Below are 14,620 nucleotides of genomic sequence, written 5' to 3'. Positions count from 1 at the left end.
TCAGTGAATATATTTTTCTATACTTTGACTGGATTACGAAAATGGCTTATTATTAGTAGAATAATTTAAGGGAAATCAAGCTCTTTCAGCCATTATTGTTCAAATAATAGTAATATACATCTTGTGCTGGAGGAGTGGATAATCTGTAGGTGTAGATACAATGCTGTTTAAATTTTAAATCTTGTTGGTTTTTTCCAGGTGTCTGATGATAATGACTACTGCTTATGGTTAAGCACTGCCCTCCTTTTTTTGTGAACCACAAGGATGATCTCTCTTTTCTCCCTCTTCCTTTGTAGCTCCAGACATCACAGGATTTGAATTACTGGAAAAGTAAAAACAACTTCAATCTTGAATGTTGGGGAGCCTTTAACTTTTCAGTTCATGTAGAGATAGTGGTGACATTCTTGTATAAAGTCATATCTCCCTTGTGCCCTGTCATAATCTTCTCAGCCTCATTTTGGTGAAGGTGTTAAGGGTTTTATCATGATCTCCAATAATGTAGAACAAGGAGCAACAAAATTGTTAGTTCTTTCTGTTGTAGCTACTACCTTTATTCTAGCAATGTGGACTTCCTTTTCTCAGTCCAGATAAATATAATCCATGTACATATCAAAAGATTTGACCAAATATGAAAATTATGTGCAACATGAGATTGATGTCTACACTTCTAGGAGTGAATGGGACACTATGCAGGCATGGTCCCTGCTGGTGCAAGCTGCCATCCCTACCAATGTACCAATATCAATAAAAGCCAGCCTGCTTCTTGTGTGAGGGTTTAACTGCTTCCAACACAGGCACACACACACACAATTAGAAAATACACACTAAAAACCTAATAATACTTACTTGAGGCTTTTAAGCTCCCGAGGGGTAGATAGATACAAGGTAGCAAACCAGTAAAAGGAAAGAAAAACAGTTAAAAAAAAAACCTAATAAAAAAATCCTATAGGAAGGAGACAATATTCCCCTACTCACTTGCTCCCTTTACCCTCCCCCACACCCCCATCCACTTCTTAAAGAAGAAAAAATTAAAAACTGGGTTAATTGTTGTGCTTGCTGTGGTGGCTTGCCTGGAAATGAGCCTATGAGTTGAAGGCATATGGTGCTTATGTTGGAATTGTTTTCTAAACAGACTTTTTGCCTGTGTGTCTTTTTCACCTCTTTTAAACATCTTGTGCCAAAAGCAGTAAAAACACTGCTGCATTAAACATAAATCAGGGCCCTGTGCCTGCAAAGGACCTCTGTTGTTGGAGGGGGGTTGTTGGACTAGGGATGAAAGGAGACCTACCACTGCATTGATCTGAGGTGATTGTGGGGAGCATATTCAGCTAGGATGCTCCTAGCTAGTTAAGACAATGTGGAACATTCAAGCAATTAATGAACACATGCTTCAAGTAGAAAGGCTGAACAGGGGATTTTAGTGGATGTGCATGTTTCTTGCACTAAATGTAGTCTAAAATAATACAGTTTCATGTATTTGTTTTGATAGAGTACTTTACCTATGTATTTTACCTTTCCCATGACAAATCATACGTTGACTATTTCTAGAACAGTGTGAAAATATTTGTTAAATGTTTTTAGTAAAAGGAATGGCTCTGCAAGTTAACATAAATTCACTATAAATTTAGTGTGGGACAACCTGCACTATGGCATGCCTGCAAGCAACTTTCAGAAGTCCAAATTTAAGAATTTGTTCCCTGTGTTGCTAGTTTGCAAGTAAGTTGTTAAGATTTTAACCCTTCCATGAGAAAGGCATGGTTTTTACATCTGTGATCTCTTCATACCCCCAAATTGTTGAGGTGGACCTGCCTGCTTCCTACTTGCAGCAGAAATTGTCAGGGTAGAAAAAGACTACTGGAAATTGTTTTTGCAGTTTTTGCACTTACATATGTAGTGTATAACCAATTACATATACTAATGTCTATGCATGACCTTTACACAGAGAAAGCAATGAACAAACATCTGGGGCTTTTATGTGGGCTGTAGTTGGAAGTTAGCTTAAAGTGAAATTGTTTGCCCTTATAGTCTCCAGACATTTAATGCAATTTTTTAGTGATTAGGCATACTAATCTAGGTATCCCAATCTGTGTATTTAGCCAGCTAAATTCCACGCATGATAGCAATGAGGGACAATACTTATCGAATCACCCTGTCAAAGGGTGGCTTAATTTCTACAGGGTGTCATGCAGACTGAACACTGTTTATAAAGTGCTTGGGATTTATTTCTGCTTTTGGGGAGTAGAAGAAACCTATCCACAAGTTACACCTCAGGGAAGGAGATTGGGGAAGGTACTGAAGCTGCAGTTGTATCCTCCCCATCACTCAGTTCTGTGGGAGACTAGTCAGGGACCTTTGCTGAGATTATGCTCTGTCATCTGTTGAGGCATATTTCCTTTGAGGGCAGACTTTCAGCTGCAGTACTGTCATCCCTACTGCTGCCAGCGTCCCCTTGTGCAGGAGGAATAATCCCATCCTCCTCAATGCCATGGATGGCAAGTGCATGACACATGTGGGTGTGCGTACTCCCGCAGGTGAATGGGAGCAGCATGCACAAGAGGTAGATTTCATGTGCAGAAATATATAGAAAAGGTAATATGGCTACTCAGAAATCAGTGTTGTGTTGGGCCAAAAAAGAATGTGGCTCTAGTGTTGGGTTCTTCAGCAGATCCTTTTAGAAACTTGTAACCCCACTTCTTCCATAAGGAGCAAAGCCCAGGTGGAAACTCTGACCCAAAATGTATAAAATTTCCTTTCTTCAAAGTGCTTTTATTCTCTTGGCATAGGGACAAATTGTGCCTTGAGGGCCAGATCTGCAAGTGGATCCATATGGAGAAATCTTTATGTGTTGGGAACATCATTCAAGTCAACGGGATGCTGCGAGGGCACAGAAGCTTGCCAGGTCCAAGCTGCAATTTGAAAAGTGTTTTGTGTTCCTTCAAGGTAAAGGCATACTATAAACCTAAGCAATAATTCTTTTAATAAGAAAACTTGTGCTTGTGCTTTTATTAACAAAATTCAAGAGAAGACCAAAACCAACATAGATTCTATACAATAAAAAATATTTTTTTTTCCCAGCAGGTGGAAGGAATTTTATCTTGTACTTGGAGCTACAGGGAAGAAAAAATCCAGCGGATATCTTATCCATAACACAGGTATCAGAAAGAGTACAAGTCCTAAGATGTCTAACCTGGTTATATAGTACAACTGAAGGCATTGTGGGCAGTGCAAGCTATGCTGTGTCTGTTCAAGGGACAAGATGACAAATTCTTTTTACAAAAAAACCACCAAACCCTATAAACTGTTACTGAGTGAACTTGAAAGTATGTTTAGGGAGATCTGGTTATGGCATGTGAGAGCAATGCAGAACCATAAAGATACTGTTGTGTATATTACCTTTGTGTTTTCAATGTGCTGTTGGCTACAACCTGACCTGATGGAATGAGCATAAATCTGGGAACCAGAAACTTCTTTGATTTTGTTCTCTCTTCTATTTATTTGCTGTATCACCTTGACTAAACTTATTTGACAGAGGCTTTATTTGTAGCTGCCTGTTTGATATGTGTAAAGGGTTTGCAGGTCAGTTGCATAAACCTCAAAGGCTCAAGAGCGAAGGTGTTCCTCACCTTCATAGAGAGCACTGAGACTATCCTAGCAGTCTCCACTCCAAGGGAAGGAAATTTCTCTGGCCTGCAAAACAGACAACACAATCACGTTCAAATTAGATTCCTTGTTGCTTTTCTATCCAATGTTGTAAGATTAATCTAGATTTTACATCAACTAATTTGGGTCCTTCTGTCATGATTGCAATACAAAGAGGGGTTTCTTGGCTTTACTTTTCATTTAAGCATCACAGGGACCTTCTATTTAGTGGGAAGCTAAAAAGGTTAAATAAATCCAATAAAGGTTAAATGTCATTTTGTTAGATGTCTATCTCCAAATGAAGCCCAGCCTTTCCTTTGCAAGTCCATATTTCCATGTGAAATGCTTGCTCCCATTACATATTTATTGCAAAACAGATGCTGGTTGTTGACTTCAGTGAAAACAGGACTGGGCCTAAGAGAGTTGCCTAACTTTATTATATATTTTAAGTTCATCCCTCACTGGAACAGAGAGGCACCAGATGGGTGGTAGTGGTTTGGATGGAATGTGTACCCCACAGCCTTTTATTTTCTTTTTTTTTTGTTGCCTGCTCTTGATCTTTCAAGAAGTATGTTAAAATGACTACAATCCAAGTAGGCATATTGTATATAAAGTGAATGACAGCTCCTAGCGCCACCAAGAAAACCAAACCCTTTGTTTATTTAAGAGTTTTAAAAATACGTTTGGGAGTAGAAGTCACAGAGTTATAAATGAGCTCCCCGACCACCACAAAAAAAATAATTATAATAAAAATAATGGCACCATATTCCCTGATAAACCTGTGCCAGAAAAGCTCTTGGGGATCAAGTTTTTGTCAGTCCCCAGCTTTTACCAATTTAAATTCTTGGCAGCATATTAAAACAAAATGTAGAAGGTATTTGAGACTGCAATCCCTCAGGTACTAAATCTAGTGTTTCCTGGCACTAGATGAATGTTACTGGAGTTAAAACCTAGCACCATAGCACCAGATCTCCATAGCTGTTCATATTTATACTTAACAGACAAATATGTCATTCTTTCAGTATCCCTTTACACTGCCAGTTTTTTCTCACATTTTTTTCTCTGATAAATACAAAGGTGAGAAAGTTCCATGCAGTGACTGACATCATGCTATTTTTATTTGCTTTTCAATGTCTAGGACACACCTTTTCCACCCTGAACATGTTGCATTACACTACTTCCAATTACCTGCTTGGTAGCAAAAAAAGGAGGAAGAGCACATTATCTGCTGGCTATATGCACATCCTAAACACACCAGAGCAAGTTTTCCACTCTGCGTAGGTGGAAATAGAATGTGTCTCAGACTCTTGCCCTGAATCTTCTGAGAAGTCCACACTGGCTTCTGTCACACTGCACACTAAGACTACTGTGGCTGAGTTAGTCAGCTGTTGTCCTCCTAGCACCAGATACCAAGTGGAGTTTGCTCTCTGACACCATCATTCCTATTTTCTCCTTCCCCTATGCTATTCTGTGTCACTCAAGACAGGGGATTTAAAAATCTAAGTCTAAATTCAGGGGCACTCCCAAGGCTGAGGCCTCCTTATGGAGATCAAGGCTTTCTACTCACTCTGCTCTGCAGGGGTGTCACTGAGAGTACTGTCATACCTGAAGATTACTTAGAAGACTAGGTAGATAGCCCAACCTGTGCCATGGAAATAACTGCTAGTATTACAGCTGATTTTGGGGCAGGTCCATAATACCCTCTCTAAAGACTCTCTTTGTTCTTTTTTCCAAACTTACATCTTTATGTTAGTGTAACAAGCACCTAGCATACACAGTCTTTTGTACTGTCTGATCAGATTACACTATTCATTCTTTTAGCACTACTTCATAGAAGTCACCTTTCTTAATTCTCATTTTTTCCCCATACATTTCTGAGTCTTCAAGGGCATAAAGACAGAAGTACTTCCACTGTAAATCAAGCCTCCTCAGCAAGTGAAATATTCAGTTCCTAATAGTCACTGCTTTCACCTTCTGACCGTTCCACTTAAGATTGAACTACCACAACTGGCCAAAAAATGAACATAAAATCCCTGACTGTTGGTGCAACCAGATATTCCACATATTCATGCTGTGCCTGCAGAAGTACTGATTCGTCCATTGATTTTGCTACCCAAAACCCCCAAATCAACAAGCATAGGAGCAGATAAAATATCTGAAATAATTTATACGGTAAAGGTATGAAGTCAACCATTTATATCCTTGCTTCCATTCATGTGTCCTCATCTCTTTTTCAAAACCATGGAACTGCCCAGAATATAAATCTAGACAGTGAGTGAGCCAGATAGCATCTTGAGTCCCTTCTGTAAAAAAATGGTTGTCCCTACTGCTTGCATTTCCACGACTCAGTAAGAGCACTGATCTGATGAAACCTCCAACAGGGAGAAAAACAGAAACACAGGTTTCTGAAGGATTTCACCTTTTCTTTCAAAGGGACACCTTTGGTGCCTTGGAGGGCTTTTCTCCTTAGCTCTGAAGACAGAATTTGGCCCTTTGCAATCTGTTAATCTTCTGTCAGTTTTGCTGTCTGCCTCAAGATCTGCCCTTGCAATATGAAAAAGAGAGAGAAGAGGCACGTGTGAATTTGGCCCAGGAGGGAATATGGAGGGAAGAAAGGCTGGGTAAGAGTGGATGGTTATCTATTTACTATATGATACCCAGCTTTGTATTGATTTCACCTATTTGGTGGACTAAACATGAACTTAATAATCAGATCCTGCTTAAGCAATGTGCTTCCCCAGTAATTGACTCTTGCATATTGATTAAGATGTTGACGTATCCCAGTATTGTTCAGTGGTAATGCAGCTGAGAATGGGCCTTCTCTCCCTGCGTTCTCAGCACTCTCTGTACTGCTGTCACCACACTCCCTTTAATGGATAAAGCTGTCATCCTAAAGCTAAAATGTCTTGCAGGCACAAAGACAAAATTAACTGTTCAATAATTTATGGGACATGGAAAAAACTTTACCCAACAACTTCAATTGATTGCTGTAAGTGTTTTGACTGCACTTGCCTGCTTTGCATAAAGTCAGCTACTTTGTAGATCCTGATAACCATTTACAGTAGTTTCTTGGCCCTCTTCACATTACAAGATTTTGAAGAACTTTGGCTTGTTTCAAGGGAATTTCCTGTGTTATGCAGACCTGACATTTTTTCTCTTCACTGTAGATTCATGAGAAAATCAAGATCTTCAATGAAATGCAGTTGGTGAGGTTAATAAGCAGAGTTTAAACTCAAACGATTTAGATTGGTTTGAGGCTGTCTGTTTTTCCAACTCAGGTATCACAAATACAGGCAATCAGTGGACCATCACAGACAGGGAAACCTTTTGCACTTCAGATAAGTTCGACCCAAAAGTTATTGAAATATCTTGTTATTTCAGAACCCCTGAAGTGAGCTGATGGACACAGTCCAGTTTCTGAACATAAGAGTTCATATCACAAAGGCAGACCACAACAATTTTAGCGAGAAGGCCTATGCAGCAAATGATGTCTCTTCTCAAAGATACATGCTGTCTTTTTGCTGGTGAAGCTGACAGTGTATCGTGTATTAATCAGTGGCAACAAGAATTTAATTCTCCAGGGATTCTACTTCCTTTCATTATTGCCAGAGTCTCTAAAAACAAAGGGCTCTTCCCCATCTAGCTGCCTATTTCTAAAATTTTTTTTTTTTGGTAGTTGACATCTTTAATTGCACTTTCATTTTTTTTTTAGTAAACTTAGTGTTCATGAAACACAACACATGTAATGTTTGGTTAAAGCCAGGAATACCAGAAAAAAGATGGTGGACAACCTTCTGAGATAATCTTCCTAGCATATTTCCATTCCGTCTTACAATATCTTTTTCTGTATTCACAGTGACATGTGATGATTCCGTGGTGGATTATAAGTTCACAATTAGGAAAACATATTTTTATTTTGGAAGAAATGAAACACGACAATCAATCCAAAGGATACACATCCATTAGGACCTTGATAAAGGAAGCAGAGTCTGCTATCTTCTAAAAGTGACAGGGAATGATAAGCATATACTTATCCAGAGATGTTCAATTTTGGGCAGCCATAGAACTGTCATATTTTCCTGTTTCAAGCCCAAATGACTAAAATAGTCTTAAGTAATCAAGGTGAAATTACACTGATCTTCCTATTTATGCAAAGTGCAGCTTTCCAGTGAAACTTTAAGATCAGCTAGGTTATGCTGAACTTACCATGATAACTGTGCAAGGATTGTGTCTGTAGCATTAATTTGGGCTGGTAAGATCAGATATTAGCATATCAAAGCCTGACGCTTCTAATGGGTATTGGACCCGAAGCAGTAGAAAAATGTCTTTTAGGTGCTGCAAGTTCTTGACTTGCTGCTCTCACAAAAGAGCAGCTGGCACAACCTGCAGTGAAGTGACATTTTGGAAGACCTGAGAAAATTTAAATTTGCTATAGGAAAAGAAAAATCAATTTTTAGATTCTTTTGCTGGTCAGCATCCAAACAGTTAACACGTGGTTATCTAGGGCCACATCTAGAAGAAAAGGGCACATAGTGCATGCAAAGTGAAGAGGAAATCAAAACAGAATGAAGCAAATAATGAAACCATATCCAGTTGTGTTTATTTGCTTTTCTCATTTCAAGGTGTTAATCCTGTGTTACTGAGAACATTCCTAGAATATTTCCCAGATGGAGACACAAATGCACCAGTATTTCCTGCCTCTATGTACTTTATTTCCATTTGTTCTCCTTTGAGAAGTTCTTTCTAAACAGTCCCTCCAAGTGGCAGGATGTGTTGATTTCCAGTTTATTGTACTGCTCGGTAGTTCAGCACCAGCCATCAGAATTTTCAGTAGTCTCTGCTGTTTGCTGCAGAGCCTGTTCAAAGTCCAAGCCTCTGGAAGGATCCCCAGGAGGACTACAGCTGGGCCTGTTTGGATATCAAAGTCCAAATTAAAAATTTATGCCAGTGTTTGAAAAATATCTGACCAAAATCTTGGTATGGATTAAATCTCCCTTGCCATGCAAGCTTATCCTACTGGGGCTTGAGGATTTATTTTTAAAGTGAAGAGAGGACCAAATAGCTGCATAAACTGATTTGGGTCATATTTTTGTTAGCTGAATTATCACTGGTAATGAAACATTCTAGACTTCACAGGGAGGCTAAAAGAGCTCTGGTTTTTCTCTTTCTCTTTCACTCTACCTTTTCCTCCCCTCCTTCTTTTCTGCCTTCCCATCTGCCTGCCCTTTTTTGTTTTGTCCTTCCCTCCTTCCTTCCCTCCTTCCCTCCTTCCCTCCTTCCTTCCCTCCTTCCCTCCCTTCCTTCCTTCCTTCCTTCCGAATTCCGAATTCCTTCCGAATTCCTTCTTTCCGAATTCCTTCCTTCCAAATTCCTTCCTTCCTTCCTTCCTTCCGAATTCCTTCCGAATTCCTTCTGAATTCCTTCCTTCCTTCCGAATTCCTTCCTTCCTCCCTCCCTCCCTCCCTCCCTTCCTTCCTTCCAAATTCCTTCCTTCCTTTCAAATTCCTTCCTTTCAAATTCCTTCCTTTCAAATTCCTTCCGAATTCCTTCCTTCCAAATTCCTTCCTTCCAAATTCCTTCCTTCCTTCCGAATTCCTCCCTCCCTCCCTCCCTCCCTCCCTTCTTTTTAATTTTCCCTATTTCAGTGTCTTTTCTTTTCCTTTTTTCCTTTCTTTTGCCCACCTCTTTCCTTCTCTCCCAACCTCTCTTCCTCCCTTCCCCTTTTTCTCTCTTCTATTTTAAGTTAGAACTCTCAGCAAGTCATTTGCTCACTACTTAGCAAATAAGGGCACCCATTTGCAATGCAGGAAGCAAATTTCCAGGACTAAAATTCAAACTGGGACATCAACAACATAGCAGCAAGAATATGTTGCTGGAAAAATTTCTTTGGTCCTGCACTTCAGAGGTGAACTGAAAGCAGACAAGACCTTGCTCAGACACCTTTTTGTAATGACTCTTCAGTGCAGGGCTATAAGGCAATGCTTAGCTAAATGGGTTGAGGAGTCTAAAGTGGCTGTAAAAGCACAGCCACTGTGCTTATTGATAATTAACTTGCTTGCATCTCCCTGCAATCCATTGTTTAATGTCACCCATGTATCTGCTGACTGTTTTTTTTGCTAAAAAGCTATAGGTAAAGGCAGGAGATACACACTTGTGTGTTTGTCACACCCTACTCTTGATATTTTTTTTTCTGCAGGAAGCAGAACTCTGAATTAATCCAATTATTTCACAGGGTCTTGGGTAAAGAATAAAATGTCTGAATTATCCCAGTTAGGTTCACATGGCAATAGTGGATCAGCAAAGTTAGTCTGGTTTGCATCTTTACTTTAGAAGAAATCCCAAAAGATTTTGGAGAGCAGATCCTTCACTCCAAAACCTCATGAGAAAACAGAATTCCCCAGACTTGGTCCTGCTCCATAAGAAGTCTTTGTACTCTTCACATGAATGCCTTTTATTTGTTTTGGTTACACCTCCCACTAACTTGTTTGCCACTCCCTAGTTCTTATGGTGAAAAAGAGAGCAATTGATTGCTATCCACCTCCTCCTCCTCTGTGTCACCATGATTTTACAGATAAAAGAAGGAAAGGATTCAAGCCTGCCTGAGAATAGTATTTGCAGGCCAGCTGTGGGGTTCAGACTAGACAAGCTGATACATCTGCCCTGAAGCTATGTCTAGAAACACCAAGCATTTGTCTTACAGAGTGAGCACAGCATCCAGCCCAAGAAGCCTGTAGTCCCTTCTGTGTGCTCTTTGCCAAGCCCATGGAGGCTTTGCTGTTCCCCAAGACATGCTTGTCCAACTCCTGCTGGGTGCACGAGGACAAGGAAGTGCCACCACACTGGGGGTCTGCAGGGCTTTCTGGCCTCCAGCAAGGGGCCTTGGGGCATTTCAACCAGGGCAATGGAAGTTACCACAGAGAGGAGGAAAAGCCACCAGAAGCATATGCAAGGAGCCAGCAGCAAGTCGACGTCTGAGGCCCTTCAACAGTAATGTTGCTCACAAGGGTGCAGAAGAGTCTCCTACCTGAGTCCTTAGTGGGGTGGACTAGAGAGAAGGAGCACTACCACTTGCTCCCTCCTGTGACTGCCAAACCAAACCTTCTATGACCTGCCACTGCCAAACATCCCTGCACAGCCTTCAGCCACCCTTAAAAATGTTGCCTGGAGGCCAGTAGCAAACAAGAGCATCCAGGCAGAACCGTGCACAGCATGTGTGTGCCCTGCTGCGCATGGGGTCTGATCTCACCCAGAGCACCCCTTGCCATGGCAGGTGAACCCCAACATGCTCTTCTGGTTGACCTATCAGTGGAGGATGAGAAGACAAAAACAAGGGGTAGGCTGGCATCTGGCCAAGAAGCAAGAGGTTTGCTGTCAGCCTTGTGGCTTCTGGGGAGGTTTTTCAATTATTCTTACTAATTTTTTACATAAGACCGGGTGTTCGGTGCATCTCCTCATCTTGACCAGGCTCTCTAATGAGCACACAGACAGAGACATCCAGCACACAGCCTGGTAGCCTGAACCTGTGTAACAGAGAGGGTTCACAGCCCTCAGTTTGTGTGCTCTGCTCCTGCAGACATGGGAGGCCCACACAGGCAGGGGTTGTCTGCCCTCCATGTCCTCCAGCAGGCCTGTCCCGCAGCCCCAGCCAGCCCCTGCGAGTGAGAGATATGTGGCGGGAAGCCATCTCTCTGCTCTCTTGCAGGCCTCTGATGAACTGAAGATAGCCTGATACACAAGGTGTGGGGGCTTTCCTTGTACATGGTGACTGTGTTTCAGCTTTCTTGAGCCAGCTCCCGGTAAGACGCAACGAACTGCTTTTAAATGTTTTCTCTCGGTTTTTTGGCTTCCCAGGAGTGCAGCCAGTGTCTGAAGAGTTGGTAAAGCATGAGCTGGCTTTCAGGGCTTTCGGCTAACTAGCATCCTCTCCCTGTGAAGCCAATCCAACTTGCTTGAACTTCACAAAATAAAGAGGTTTCTTCAGGTGACAATAATAAAGTATTTTTGTACTTTATAGCATGTATTTCTCCTCTCTGGACTTCCAACCCTTGGGGAAGGGGTTTATTCCCATAATTTATTTCCTTTCTTGTCCCCTCTGTTTCACACAGCACAGCACTTGAGGGGCCCATGCCTGGTGCATGTCAGAAAATTGTTAGTTTCTATAGAGAGAGCCAGGGTTCAAGGACACAAGCCTAGTAGGGTTATTGCATGAAGAACTTCTATTGGTTTATAAGAACACAGAGCAAGGTAGATGACAAAGATATTAAAGAGGTGATGCAGGAAAGACTGGGTGCTTGATGCACCGATGTTCATCTTGCATTTGGTTGAACAGGGAACAGCTGCTCCTGGAGGAACATTTTCTGAAGCAATCGCTGTTCTGAGGAGGAAAGGAAATCATCCACTCCTACTTCACCATAGCTGCAAGGTAAGAAATACATTAAAAAATGATATTTTAAAATTCCCAGATAGGGAGTAGAGGTGGTTTTGTTGCAGCAGAGCAGGGAAATCTGGTCCAGAGTAGCCTACAGGCATTAAGAAGAGGTATAGATGTCATGAACTCCCACAAACTACTTCTTTCTTAGGATTGCCTTGTGTGGCATTGTTAGGACCCCTGAACCAGTTTGCAGTGTCTTTTGTACAGGAGTTTGACTCAGCAGGAGAATGATGGCCACAGTGGACAAGACTAGTGTGGCCATCTATGTGTCCTGCCAAGTGGATCGTTTGGTCCCTACATTGCAAAGACTCCTTCTTGTGATCAGAAGATCACAACTGCAGCCCTGCAGTGTGGATGGGGTAAAAATGTGGGTCTTGCCTACATCCCCAGCAGAGCCCAGAGGTGAACACAGCCACTTCTCTTCTCTGACTTTTCTATAGACTTCCACAGTTATTGCAGACTTCCTTATTATGTTTTCTTGCCCAAGCCCAGGGGAAGTCAGTTCTGAAATTCCCATTGGCACCTCAGGCTGTTTACCACTAGTTCTACATCTTACCTCTCCTCATGGCCCTGCAGTCACAGCCCTGCAGTCTTCCACAGATGGAAAGACAGAGTCATGCGGTGTAGTGAGTCTTTATATGTCCTAATTGTATGGGAGTGGACAGGAGGGGAGAACAAATTATTTTCAGCCTAAAAGAGGCTGAAACTGGGTACTAGCAAGAATGAGCTTATGAGAATAAAGTAAGAATATAGAATAGTGCTTACTGAAATAATTTATGGCAATGAATAGGTGAAAAATAGGTTGAATTTTCATTGTGAGGAAGTTGTGTCCTTGTTGGATTTCTTCAAGATAGGTCTGGTCACCTTTCAGCATATCTTGGAGTTAGAGAATGCAGAAGACTTTTAATTATAAGACTTGAGATCTCTCCCAATATTTTTATTATTCATCATGGTCTTCTTGGGTCACTCATAATTTTGTCTTTCATGTAGGCTGTTTTGTGTTATTTTACAAGAAAACCTAAGGAAGATCCTTAGGTTCCATCCTCCACTGGAAGTCTGTCTTCTTTCCCCACTTCAATCTATTTGGATGGAAGCCAGACTGGGTTGCATCTGTAATCAAAGATCCTAAATTAATCAGTGTATCAAAAACATGCTGGGACATCCATGTATTGCAGCCTTCTCAGACCTACCATTTCATTCTCTTCTGGGCTGTCTCACACTCCTTGAGAAAGACAAGTACAGCTCAGAAAAGGGTTTGGGAAGGAGTGTGAGGCAACGTTTTCTTGACTTTCTTAGTTTCTTGTCTTAGCAATTTCCAAAACTACATGTTCATTCTGCTTCCTCATGTTTCCCACAGTTTTTTTGCAAGTAATGGATACTGTTTCTAAGCCAGGGGTATACCATGGAAAAATTCATCTTTTATTGTGTGAGGGGATGCATAATTCTTAATCACTTGTTTTGACATGCGGAAACAAATGAAAGAGTTAAATAAGAGAAAGAAAGTTTGCATAAGAAAGTAGATTGTAGTAGTGCCCTAGGCAACCCAGTACAGATCTCAGCACAAGGGCAGGCCACAGGAAAATGATAATTTGGGCAAATATGGTAGGACCCAGAGTTGCAGACATTTTTTTCATCCTTACCCACTTATCCCGCTGCTCTCCACCCATCTAGCATCTGTAAGTTCTCTGAGTCCCTGGGAGCAGTGGCAATCTTTTCTGGCATTGGAGTATGGCAGGCAGGAGCTCTTAGTGCTGAGTTTACTTGATGGTCTTAGATGGAAGCATCTGGCAGTTTATTCCTGGTCTGATTGTTGCTTCCTGGGAAAACTAGAGGGACTTTGCCGACAAAAGGGGCCAATATCTTTATAGCTACACACATCACAGGAGCAAGAATTGTGTACCAGAGCTCAGTGTACAAGATCACTTTTTGCAGTTATCCTACACCAGGTGATTGCATCTGTTACTGGTCATATAGAGAATCTGCAAATATATGTAACCTGAGGTTTGGCAAGCTAATAGGCTTGGCAGATATGTGCACATTCTCACCTGTGAATCTTAGCTCAGCTCTCAAGAGTGACTGCAGTGGTACAGCACAGGCCAGATTCTGATCTCATTTACACCCATGCCAATGCAGAGCAACTCCACTGATGTCAAAATGTAGGTCTAAAAGCTGTCTGCCTGTGGCCTGAGCTGGAGTTTCATTTATGTCCAGCATGAGAAAAAGTTGCATCTAAACTGCTTCCTACAGGGGGCTGGGCATGAAAAACCAGAATAATTAGACAATTGTGAACCAAAGCACAGGCACAGTTTTGAACTGTTTTCTGAACTGGGACAATGTAGTAAATTGTCTCGGTTTTGAAAGACAGGTGTCTGCTAAGGAAGGCAGAGGCCCCCCTTGAAGTGGCAGATATAACCCCTTTTCCCTCCAAGTTATTATATTCTGAAATCAAGGGCCTTTAGGCAAAGATGTGGGAAATAGGAATAACAGTTCTTTACTCTCTCTCTATATATGTATATAACCAGTCAAACAAAACAACAACAACTCTGGCAG

At 41.4% G+C, this 14,620-nt stretch overlaps 1 long non-coding RNA gene across 2 annotated transcripts in view; it reads left to right on the top strand.

Moving 5' to 3' along the window:
• The first annotated feature begins 11,953 nt into the window (after positions 1–11,953).
• LOC121657386 overlaps positions 11,954–14,620 on the top strand; it is a 13,060-nt gene continuing 10,393 nt past the window's right edge. For both annotated transcript variants that reach the window (XR_006013601.1, XR_006013602.1), the window contains exon 1: positions 11,954–12,061. This is a non-coding gene — a long non-coding RNA (uncharacterized LOC121657386). The remainder of the gene's footprint in view (positions 12,062–14,620) is intronic.

Source organism: Corvus kubaryi, unplaced genomic scaffold (assembly GCF_017639235.1).
Source record: "Corvus kubaryi isolate FWS band 111438036 unplaced genomic scaffold, C.kubaryi_AGA036_p1.0 split1-37296, whole genome shotgun sequence".
NCBI lineage: Eukaryota > Metazoa > Chordata > Aves > Passeriformes > Corvidae > Corvus > Corvus kubaryi.
Note: the sequence above shows the minus strand (reverse complement) of the source record. Positions and strands in the feature narration are given on the sequence as shown.